General features: G+C 36.9%; 1 protein-coding gene across 3 annotated transcripts in view; it reads right to left on the bottom strand.

Annotated features, from left to right (window-relative positions):
- The window catches only part of Mipol1 (mirror-image polydactyly 1), a 301,417-nt gene that overhangs the window by 104,952 nt on the left and 183,717 nt on the right, over positions 1 to 12,748 (bottom strand). The gene's annotated exons all lie outside the window — the stretch shown is intronic.

Below are 12,748 nucleotides of genomic sequence, written 5' to 3'. Positions count from 1 at the left end.
TTGTCTTTTCATATGCAGTGTATATATATTCAGTATATATGTTTTTATTGTAAAGGTTATGTACAGGGGGGTTAAAGTTACATAAGTAATGAGTATATTTCTTTTAGAGCAGTGTTACCACCTCCCTCATTTTCTCCCATTTTTCTTCCTCCCTTTCTTCCCCTAACACAGTGTTTAGTGAATATCACTGGTTCATCCTTTGTCCCACTATTTCTGTGATTCCCCTTCCTTTCCCATCAGATAAACATATATACAAGACAAAGGGAACCAAAATCAGAAACAGTGACTATAGGGAATAAACCAGAGGGGGAAAATGAAAGAGAAAATAACTGCAAACAGTACACTAAAAAAAAAAAAAAAGCATGCTGAGCTCCAGTGGCTCCTAGCTACTCAGGAGGCTAAGATCTGAGGATCTAGGTTCAAAGCCAGCCTGGACAGGAAAGTCTGTGAGACTCTTTTTTTTTTTTTTAATCTGGTCGTGGGGCCTGAACTCTGGACCTGGGCGCTGTCCCTCAGCTCTTCAGCTCAAGGCTAGCGCTCTACCACTTGAGCCACAACGTCACTTCCGGCTTTTTTCTTTTTGCTTATGTGGTGCTGAGGAATGGAACTCAGGGCCTCATGCATGCAAGGCAAGCGCTCTACCACTGAGCCACCTTCCCAGTCCCATCTGTGAGACTCTTACCTCCAAACCAATAAATCACCAGAAAACTGGAAGTGGCATTGTGGCTCAAGTGGTAGAGCACTAGCCTTGAGCTGAAAAGCTGAGGGACAGCATCCAGACGCAGAGTTCAAGAATGATGACTGACAAAAAAAAAGAAAAACAATAAACCACAAAAATCTCTTGTTTCCCTACCTTGGAGATCATTTCAACTACCATCATTTTATGTGGTTATATGAACATAGCTCTTGGGCTATTGTGAACCTCTGCTAGGACTATCCTAGATATATACTAATTATTACAAATAAGGGAAACCATGGAGCCTATGTTTCTGTGGGTGTGGGTTGCTTCACCTAACATGATTTTTTCCCAAATCTTTCCATTTCCTGATGAATGGGGTGATGTCATTCTTTCTAATGAAAGCAAGGAAGTCCTTTGTGTATATATACTACATTTTCTTGATGCATTCATCTACTGTGGGGCATCTGGGTTGATTCCATATCTTAGCTATGGTGATTAATGCTGCAATGAACACAGTTGTGTTGGTAGCTTTTGTGTTGGCTTGTTTGTGATCATTTGGGTAAATACCCAGGAATGAGATTTCTGGATCATATGGGAGTGCTATGTTTAGTCTTCTAAGGAACCTCATGTAGTATATTTTTAAGACCCTACTATGTTACATCTGCTTTTTAATAAAATCACTGTAAGTATATTTCACATAAAAAGTATAGTTCACACCCTTTACTCACAAAATTTAAGACCACCAAGCTTCTGAAAACCAATTAAACATAGATAAACTATGGAGAGCTATTTATGGTCCTTTCATCTCACTAATTATAAACATTTTACTACAGGCATATTGGATTTTATTAAGGAGTACAGCTTTGGTTTCCTTGGGGTTACTGCATATTGTATGATATATAATGCACTTTTCACCTTCCTAAAATCTAAAATAATTAAAATTACAAAATTATAAAATTCATGTGGTCTTACTGATTCATCAGAGTGGACACAGTGACCATGAAAAAATCTAAAATAGCTATTTTGTGGTCAACAATAATTACAATAAAAAACCCTTAATGGGATTTTCATAGGAATACACACAACTAAAAAAAAAAATACCTGTACAAAAAATCTGAGAAAAACTGGTAAAGAATACAATCACAAACAAGGCTATATGAAAGCTACCAGTACAACTGTATTTATCGCAGCATTATTTACCATAGTTAAGTTACGGAACCAACCCAGATGCCCCTAAGTAGATGAATAGATCAAGAAAATGTCTCTCTCTCTCTCTCTCTCTCTCACACACACACACACACACACACACACACACACATACACACACAATGGAATACTATGCCTCCATCAGAAAGAATGGCATTGCCCTATTTGTTAGGGAATGGAAAGACTTGGAAAAAATTATATTAAATGAAGAAAGCCAGGCCCAAAGAAACATAGGTCCCATGGTTTCCCTTATTTGCAATAACTAGTATAAGTTGAGGACAAGCAGAAAGGTCAAAAGCTATGTACATATGATCACATAAGATGATGTTAAGTGAAATGAAGATAGGGACACAACTTGTTTTTTTCTTGCTGTTGTTTCTAATGTATCTAAAATGTACTATGTGATTTTTTTGTTTCTTTTATGTTTATGTTGTTCCTCCACAGTATAACCCATTTTTACTGTATTTGATGTCTGTGCCCTGCATCTTGTATATACATTTTTTCTAATTTGGGGAGGGGAAGGGAAATAACAAAATGCTGAAACAAAGATACAGGATGACCCATTGTAACAATGAGATGTACAAGACACTATGTAGAAAACGAGCTTTACAACTTGGGGGGGAGGGGGGATTTAGAGAGGTGGGGAGGCAAGCGATGGTAGGGGAAAAACAAAAGAGGAGGTAACAATGCTCAATAGGAAATGGACTCATTACTTGCTCATGTAACTCTAACCCCTCTGTACACTATTTTTACAATAAAAAACATAAAAAGAATACTCTAAAAATTATATATTCATTTTAATTGTTCTGCTTATGTATATAGGTCCATCAAAAACATGTTACCATATAAACATTAGCCACTGCTAATATTTAAAATATTTTGGGCTGGGAGGCTTGATACCAGTGGCATCTGTAGTCTTAGCTACTTGGTAAATTGAGACTAGAAGGACTGCTGTTCCAGGCCAGATCAGCAAAAAAGTCCATCTCAGTGAAGATAAACTTAACTTGATGGTCTGTGTCTGTCATCCTAGCAATGATAGACAGATTAAAATAGGTGCACTATGGTTCAGTTGCATTCCTGGGCAGTGAGACTCTATTCCAAAAATAGCTAGTGAAAAACATGGCTGTAGGTATGGCTCAGTGACAGAATTCTTGTCTATCAAATCTAGCTCTGAGTTAAAACTCTAGTACTATAAAAATAAATAGATAAATAAATAAATAAATGTTTGTGAGATTCCATCTTAATGAACAACTGGGTGTGGTGGATGTGCTTGTCATCTCAGATCTTCATGAGGATGAGATCAGGATTGTGTTTCCAGGCAAGCCCAGGCTAAAAGGTAAGACCTATCTCAAAAACAGTAAGAATACCAGTTGTTGGAGTCATGGTTCAAATGGTAAAGCACCTGCCAAGCAAGTGCAAAGGCCTTGTACCACCAAAACAATAACAACAACTAAGACCAAAACTACCTCCACCATCACCAACAAATAATAACCCAAACCCAAACAACCAAAAATGAAATCCAGCCAGGGGCTAGTGGCTCACACTTGTAATCCTAGCTTCTCAAAAGGCTGAGATCTGATGATCACTGTTTGAAGCCTGACTGGACAAGAAAGTCTGTGAGACTTATCTTTAATTAACCAGCAAAGAGCCTGAAGTGGGGCTGTGGCTCAGGTGATAGAGTGCTAGCCTTGAGAACAAAAGCTTAGGGTTAGCACCTAGACCCTGAGTTCAAGCCCCAGCACTAGTACAAGAAGAAAACAATAGAAAAGAAATTTAAACAAAATAGGCTTTTAATATATCTTTCTAAGTTTTAGTTATAAGCACATTTTATTTCTGTTTTTTAAAATTTGTAGTTTTGTTTCTCTAAGCTTATATTTTATATCTGATTAAACTAAAATTCATACATATATTTACATATAAACATTATTAACATAGCTGGATTCAGTTAATTATCTTTTGTAACAGAAATATATTATATGTAAATTTATATGTAACAAATATTATTATAAACTAAGAAAAAATTTGATGTAGGATGTTTTTACCTTCTTGAGGCTTGAACTCAAGGCCTGAGCTTTTTTGCTCAAGGCCACTACTCTACTTCTGGCTTTTTGGTATTTAAATGGAGATAAAAGTCTCATAGACTTTCTTGCCCTGGCTGGCTTTGAACCACAATCCTCAGATCTCAGCCTCCTGAGTAGTTAGCTTCAATTATGGACATGAGCCACTGGCACCCAGCCTGATACAGTTTTTAAAATATATCTGACTCCACATCAGTGATTCAGGCTTTTGAAAGCCTGTAGCCTTTAGCACTGTTTATGGGGGTAAAAGTAGGTAGTAAAAGCCTGTCCAATTAACAAGTCTTAGGAATTGCTATTTTTCTCAATCTTTACACATTTTTAGTTGATCTGACCTATGGTATCATGCTCATATGCACTCTAGTCTAGGCATGACAGGCAAAATAATGGTCCACGAAGAGCTATCTTATTTCCCACAATCTGTGAATATGATAGTTTACAGGACAGAAGGAAATTAAGGGCCTGATAGAATTAAGGTTGTTAAACTGATGACCTTGAGATGGAAATGACTGTAGATTACCTGGGTAAGAGCAATGCATTCACATGTATCCTTTTAAGTAGTAGAGGGATTCAGAGGGAAAAAAAGTGAAATGTTGAAATGACTATTAGTAACTCTGAAGATATAAGAGGGCCATAAGCTAAGAAACATAGGTAATCTCTACAACATGGAAAGCTCAGCACATCTTATTTTATTTATGAGTTCTTTTTTTGTTAGTGCTTGTTAGTTTTAATATGTATCAACATTTAAAAAGAATGCATTAATAGTTATATACCTTTCTAAGCCTTTAGCTTCTTGAAAGTTCAAACCATATTGCACAGATGTACACTTTCAATCATAATACAATAATGTGTAATAAATATTTGTAAACAGTAAAATTAGAAAGTGTCAATTACTGACTTTGACATTTAAGGTTTTCTTCAATGTCTTGTTAAACTTATTCTCTTATTCCCCACTATCACTTTAGTTAAGGATTGAGTATAGGTCCTATATTCTGACTAATCACAATATTTCTTTCACCTAGATACACCACATTTTTGCCAGAAGGTCCAATCTACACCAATCCTTCCAGGCTGATCTTAATAATCATTTCCTCCATAAAGCCCTTTCCTGATTCTTTTTGTTGGTGGAAGAGTTTCCTAAGTTCTGTTTCTATCATAGTACAACATATAAAATGAAACACCATTCTGGTCTAAATTACACTTGTAATTATAGCTGTATAACCAGAACCTAACTAAACAGAATCCTTTTCCCACTCTCAAACCTCCTCCTGACTCTATATAATCTTTACATTAAAAAAAAATTTAGAACATCTTCTGATTTGTTAACTTTTACTTATACTTAAAGATGTGAATTTTTTAAATTTTTATTGTAAAGATACTGTACAGAGGGGTTACAGTTACATAAGGTAATGAGTACATTTCCTATTGAGCATTGTTACCCCTCCTTTATTTTTCCCCTACTATTCAATCTTTACATTTTTTAATGGTAACTATTATACTAACCTCTACCACCAGATAAGCTTTGTCAGTGAACTTTATTTCAATGGAATAATGTAATATGCATTCTTTCCTACTTTTTTCTCAACATTAATTGAGATTAATCTATTTATTTACAGACATATGAAGGTACAAAACTATGTAGTAGGCTTAGGTGAATAGTTATAGTAGGGGTTATTCAGAGCTAGAAAATAAATACTTCAGGTTTGTGGGCCATATAGTCTTTGTTGTAACAACTCAAATTTGTAGCAAGAAAGTAACTATAATCAATCCGGAAAGAAACAGATGTGCCTGCCTTTCAATAAAACTTCATTTACAAAAATAGGTAGTGGGGTCTAGAAACCACGTTTTACCATCCATGAACCTATGGAACCAGGTTCCTATAGAGCCCAGGCTGCCCATTCACCCTTATAAACGTTTGATTCATTGTGAAATACTTGAAAAAGAGGGACAGAAACAACATCCACAATATACTTGATCTAACTAAAATAAATGCATTTCTGGAAGTACAATAATAAAGTATCTGAAAACCACACTGTTTAGAACAGGGTCTTCAGGGAAAATAATGACAACAAAGAATAAAAAAGTTAATCGTGGCTTTATATCACCATGTGCTTGCATAATAACACTGCAGTGTAACAGGAAACTCTTCTGCCAGGGAGGCATGTTTTCACCTATTAAATATAATGCAACACAAACAAACAGATTGAAAACAAACTTGTACCTTTCAATTGTAGTTCAACTGATGTTAATATAGTTATAACAACATCCTTTTGATTACTGTTTGCATAGCATCTTTTTAATATCCTTTTAATTTCAATCTGTCTTATATGACTAGATTTAGATGTGACTTTTGTAAACAGCACATAAGTTTTTTCTAGCTATCTCACTCACCACCTCCCCCATCTCCAACACACACCTGACTTAGCTTCTTAACCTTGATGCTGTCCAAGGCCTGGTATTCTCAACTAAAGACCTAAAGTTTTTCTTTCTTTAAAAAAATATTGCAAAGGTGATATACAGAGGGGTTATTGTTACCTGACTTAGTTAGGTAATGACTACATTTCCTTGTGAACAGTGTCACCCCCTCCCTCATTCTCTCCCAGTTTTTCCTCTCCCAATTTCCTCTCCAAAAAGTTGTTCCATCATAGTGTGTAGTGGGTTTCACTACTGAATTGGTTCACCCTTTGTCTCACCATTTCTGGCCTCCCTTTTCTCTTCCCTAATCAGATAAACTTATATACAAGACATAGGATATAGACATCAAAAACAGTGACAGAAAGGATTTAACAAAAAGAAAAATGAAAAAGAAAAAGGAAAAAAGAAGCAGAAGCAGAGGAAGAAGAGGAAAAAGAATAGGAAAAGGAAGAAGAGGAGGCAGAGGAGGAAGAGGAAGAGAAAAGAAGATCCAAAAACAGTACAATAAAAAACGTCTTGCTTTCATTTCTTCAAGTTCATTTTGATAAGCATCATTTTATACCATTGCATGCACATAGTTATTGCGCCCTTGCTATCCTCTCCTAAAAATATCGTCCCTTATTCTCACTGTGTGAATGTTTAGATTGTTAGTTTAATAATAATGTCCAGGTATAATTATTCATCTTTTACTATCCATTGGGTTTACTCATAGATTTATAGGCACATTCTAGTTATTACAAATAAGGGAAACCATGCAGCCTATGTTTCTTTGGGTCTGGCTTACTTCACTTAGTATAATTTTTTCTAAGTCTTTCCATTTCTTTATAAATGAGGCAATGTCATTCTTTCTGATAAAAGCATAGTATTCCATTGTGCATATATACCACATTTTCTTGATCCATTCATTTGTCCATTGAGGGGCATCTGAGTTGATCCCATATTCTGGCTATGGTAAAACAATGCTGCAATAAACATGGTCATGCTGGTGGCTTTAGTGAAGACCTACAGTTTTTCTTTTTTGGTGTTTTTATTTCTTTTTTTAATTTTAATTTATTTTTTTGTGAAAATACTGTACAGAGGGGTTACAATTACATGGGCAAGATAATGAGTACATTTCTTTTTTTTTTTATTTTTTTTATTTTTTTATTTTTTTTTATTTTATTTTTTTATTGTAAAGCTACTATACAGAGGGTCACAGTTACATGAGTGAGGTTATGAGTACACTTCCTCTTGAACATTGTTACCCCCTCCATTGTTTTCCCCCTACCATCCCCTCCCTCCCTCCCTTCCCCGAGGTTCTTTTTTTTTTTTTTTTTTTGATTGTGATTAAATGATTACATAATTTCAAAGTCACAAGTTCATTCTAACTTCCCTGGAGCAAATTGTCTACCACAGTCTGTAATATATAACAGTGTTCACATGTTATATACCATATTTGTGATCAGCAGCATGAGGATATTTAGTAGTGGTTCAACCAGATGAGCGGGAGTTCTTTGTTTCTTAAGTCCTGTTAGTTTTGTCGTATCACTAACCTTTTGGATTTAGCATCCACTTATGAGGGAGACCATGTACCGTTTGTCTCTTCGTTCTTGGCTTACCTCGCTCAACATGATTCCTTCTAGCTCCATCCATTTCCCTGCAAATGCCATTATTTTGTCATTTCTAATGGCTGCATAATATTCCATTGTGTATAGATACCACAATTTTTGGATCCATTCATCTGTGGTGGGGCACCTAGGTTGTTTCCATATCCTAGCTATTGCGAACAGTGCTGCAATAAACATGGAGGTGCACGTGTCCTTGTATATTGGTTCCTGTTGTTCAGGGTAGATGCCTAGAAGTGGTATGACTGGGTCGTAAGGGAGGTCAATCTTTAGCTTTCTAAGGACCCTCCAGACTGCTTTCCAAAGTGGTTGTATAAGTGTACATTCCCACCAGCAGTGTAATAGGGTTCCTCTTTCTCCACATCCCCTCCAGCATTTGTCGTTGGCTGATTTGTGGATGTGGGACATTCTGACTGGGGTAAGGTGGTATCTCAGGGTTGTCTTTATTTGCATTTCCTTCACCACCAGGGATGATGAACATTTCCTCATGTGTTTCTTTGCCATTTTTATTTCTTCATTTGAGAAGTCCCTCTTTAGTTCCCTTGCCCATTTAGTAATTGGTTTGTTAGGTTTGGGAGGGATTAGTTTCTTGAGTTCCCTGTATATACAGGATGTTAACCCCTTGTCTGATATATTGCTGGTAAATATTTTTTCCCAATTAGTTGGTTGTCTTTCTAGCTTAGTTGCGATAGATTTAGCTGTGCAGAAGCTTTTTATTTTAAGGTAGTCCCATTTGTCGAGTCTCTCTCCAACTTGTTGTGACCCTGGGACTCTGTTCAGGAAGTTCCTTCCTGTGCCTATTAGTTCAAGTGTCTCTCCTACTCTGTCCTGCAGTAGTTTCAGAGATTCAGGTTTAATGTTAAGGTCTTTAATCCATTTTGAGTTGATGTTGGTGCATGGTGATAGGCTGGGGTCCACTTTTAGTTTTCTGCATGTGGCTGCCCAGTTTTCCCAGCACCAGCGGTTGAAGAGGCTGTGTTTCTTCCATTGTATGTCTTTGGCTCCTTTGTCGAATATCAGCTGGCTGTAGGCCTGTGGATTTATATCTGGATCTTCTATTCTGTTCCATTGGTCTTCGGGTCTGTTTTTGTGCCAGTACCATGCTGTCTTTGTGATTATAGCTCTGTAGTAGAGTTTGAAGTTCGGCATGGATAGCCCTCCCATATTGTCTTTATCCCCTAGAATTGTTTTGGCTATTCTAGGTCTTTTGTTGTTCCATATAAATTTTTGGACTGTTTTCTGTATTTCAGTGATGTACGTCATTGGGATTTTAATAGGAATTGCATTGAATTTGTATATTAATTTTGGAAGTATCACCATCTTTACTATATTAAGTCGGCCTATCCAGGAGCATGGGAGGTCTTTCCATTTCCTAGTGTCTTCTGCAATTTCTTTCTTTAACTTTTTATAGTTCTCATTAAATAGTTCTTTTACATCTTTGGTTAGGTTAATTCCTAAATATTTTATTTTTTGGGAGGTTATTGTGAATGGGGTTGCTCCCTTTATTTCCCTCTCTTCCTGTGCGTTATCAGTGTATAGGAAGGCAACTGATTTTTGTGGGTTTATTTTGTATCCTGCTATTTTGCCGAAGTGACTTATGATTTCTAAAAGTTTGGGGATGGAGTTTTTGGGATCGTGGAGGTATAGTATCATGTCGTCTGCAAAAAGGGATAGTTTCACTTCTTCTTTCCCTATGCGGATCCCTTTAATGTCTTTTTCTTGCCTTATTGCCCTGGCTAAGGGTTCTAGGACTATGTTGAAGAGGAGTGGAGACAGTGGACATCCTTGCCTTGTTCCTGTTTTTAGGAGGATTGGTTGTAGCTTTTCCCCATTAAGTATAATATTGGCTATTGGTCTGTCATAAATGGCTTTTATTGTTTTTAGAAATGTTCCTTCTATTCCTATTTTCTCCAGAGCTTTTAGCATGAATGAATGTTGAATTTTATCAAAGGCCTTTTCTGCATCTGTGGCGATAATCATGTGATTCTTGACCTTGGCTCTGTTGATATGCTGGATTACATTTATTGACTTACGTATGTTAAACCATCCCTGTGTCTCTGGGATGAAGCCTACCTGATCATAGTGTATTATTTTTTTTATGTGTTTCTGGATTCTGTTAGCTAGAATCTTGTTAAGGATCTTTGCATCTGTGTTCATCAAGGAGATTGGCCTGTAATTCTCCTTTTTGGTTGGGTCTTTGCCTGGTTTGGGGATGAGTGTGATATTGGCTTCGTGGAATGAGTTTGGGATAGCTCCCTCCTTCTCTGTTTCTCTGAAGAGCTTGAGGAGTATGGGTATTAGTTCTTCTTTAAAGGTCTTATAGAATTCTGCTGTGAATCCATCTGGTCCTGGGCTTTTTTTTGTTGGAAGACTTTTGATAGCTTCCTGTATCTCATTATAGGATATTGGCTTATTTAATTGGTTAACTTCTTCTTTGCTCAGTTTGGGTAACTTGTATTTCTCTAAGAATGCATCCATTTCCGCCAGATTTTCTTCCTTTAGAGAGTATAGCTTTTGAAAGTAGTCTGTTAGAATTGTTTGGATATCTTGGGTACGTGTTGTGATGTTTCCCGTGGCATCCCTAATCCTATTAATATGGGTTTCCTCTCTTCTTTTTTTAATTAATCTTGCCAACGGGCCATCAATTTTGTTTATTTTTTCAAAGAACCAGCTTTTTGTTTGGTTTATTTTGGTTATGGTTTTCTGATTTTCTAATTGGTTAATCTCTGCTCTCAATTTGGTTATCTGGCTTCGTCTAGTAGCTTTAGGTCCCATTTTTTCTTGTTTTTCTAGCTGTTTTAGTTGCAACATGAGATTATTTACTTGGTCTGTCTCCATTCTCTTGATGTGGGCACTGAGGGCAATAAATTTGCCCCTCAGGACTGCTTTTGCTGTGTCCCACAAGTTTCTTTGTGAGGTGTTTTCATTTTCATTGAGTTGTAGGAAATGCTTTATTTCTTCTCTGATCTCTTCTGTTACCCAGGCCTTGTTAAGGAGTGTGCTGTTCAATTTCCATGTATTAGAGAAATTTCTGCGGTATGCTTTGTTATTGAGAGCTAGCTTGATTCCACTGTGGTCAGATAGGATACAGGGGATTATGTCGATCCCTTTGTATTTGCTTAAGTTCCTTGAATGAACTATGATATGGTCTATTTTGGAGAAAGTTCCATGAGCTGCTGAGAAGAATGTGTACTGTGTTGTTTTAGGGTGAAATACTCGGTAGATGTCAGTTAATTCCGCTTGAAGTATGGCCTCACTTAATTCGGTAGCTTCTTTGCCAATCCTCTGGTTGGTAGACCTGTCCTTTGGTGAGAGTGGCGTGTTAAAGTCTCCTAGTATTATCGTATTGGGATCTATTTTATTCTGTAAGTTTGAGAGCATTTGTTTAACATATCTGGGTGCACCGATATTTGGGGCATATAAGTTGATGATGGTTATATCCTCCTCTTGGATTGTTCCCTTTATTAATATGTAATGTCCGTCCTTGTCTTTCTGTACTGATTTTAATGAAAAGTTTATTTTGTCAGATATCAGGATAGCTACACCTGCTTTCTTATTGGGGGAATTTGATTGGTAGATCCTTTTCCACCCCTTCACTCTGAGTTTGTTTGTATGTTTGGCTGAGAGGTGGGTCTCCTGAAGGCAACAGATGGATGGGTCTTGTTTTCTGATCCAGTCCTCAGTTCGTTTTCTTTTAATTGGCGAATTCAGCCCATTTATATTAAGAGAAAGTATAGAGAGATGCATTGTTGTCCCTGCCATTCCGTTTTCCTAAGTTTTTCTTCTTTCCTTTCCTCCTGTGCTTGCTCAGTTAGACTTTGAGTAATGCCTGTTTGGGGCAGGTCCCAGTTCCTGGTTGCTTTCTTCAGGTTGTGTCCCCCCTCTTAGAATTCTTTGTAATGCTGGCTTAATGTTTATGTATTCATTTAGTTTTTCTTTGCTATTAAAAGTTTTCAGTTCTCCATCGAATGTGAATGCTAGCTTTGCCGGGTATATCAGTCTGGGTTGGCAGTTATTGGCTCTCAGGGCTCGTATGGTGCTTTCCCAGGCTTTTCTTGCATTCATTGTTTGTGTGGAGAGATCTGCAGTGATTCTAATTTTTTTCCCGTTGTAGTATAGCTCCTTCTTCATTTTTGCTGCATGCAGGATTGTTTCCTTATTATTCAGATCCATCATTGTTACTATTATGTGCCTAGAAGTGTTTCTCCTGGGATCTTGCTTGTTGGGTGTTCGATAAGCTTTTGTGATGTAGTTAAGATGGTCGTTTTTGAGGTGGGGAAAATTTTCATTGACTATCTTGTTAAATAGGTGTTGCATTCCCTTGCTCTGGAATTCCTCACCTTCGTCCACTCCGATTATGCGAAGGTTAAATTTTTTAGTATTATCTGCTTGCTCTTGAATTTCCCTTTGGTTTAATTTGAGTGATTTTTCCATATCTGTCACTTTTTGGTCCAGTTGGTGTATTCTGTCTTCTGTATCTGACACTCTACCTTCCATTTCATTCACTCTGTTGACCGTGGCTTCTATTGTGGTTTGCATGGTGGAAATGGATCCCTTTATGGATTCAATGTTGGTTCTCAGAGTACTGATCTCACCTCTCAATGAGGTGATATCAGTATGCATTACCTCTAATTTGGCGTTTATCTCACTTCTTACTGAGGTTTGTGCAGCTTCTATTTTTGCATCCAATTTTTGTTTGATATCCTGTATATCTTTTGATAGTTCATCCTTGTGCTCTTTCAATTTCTGATCCATTTCTCGCTTTATTT

The sequence above is a fragment of the Dipodomys spectabilis genome, unplaced genomic scaffold (assembly GCF_019054845.1).
Source record: "Dipodomys spectabilis isolate Male_0828 unplaced genomic scaffold, ASM1905484v1 ptg000042l, whole genome shotgun sequence".
Lineage (NCBI taxonomy): Eukaryota > Metazoa > Chordata > Mammalia > Rodentia > Heteromyidae > Dipodomys > Dipodomys spectabilis.
This window is presented reverse-complemented; position numbering and strand designations above follow the sequence as displayed.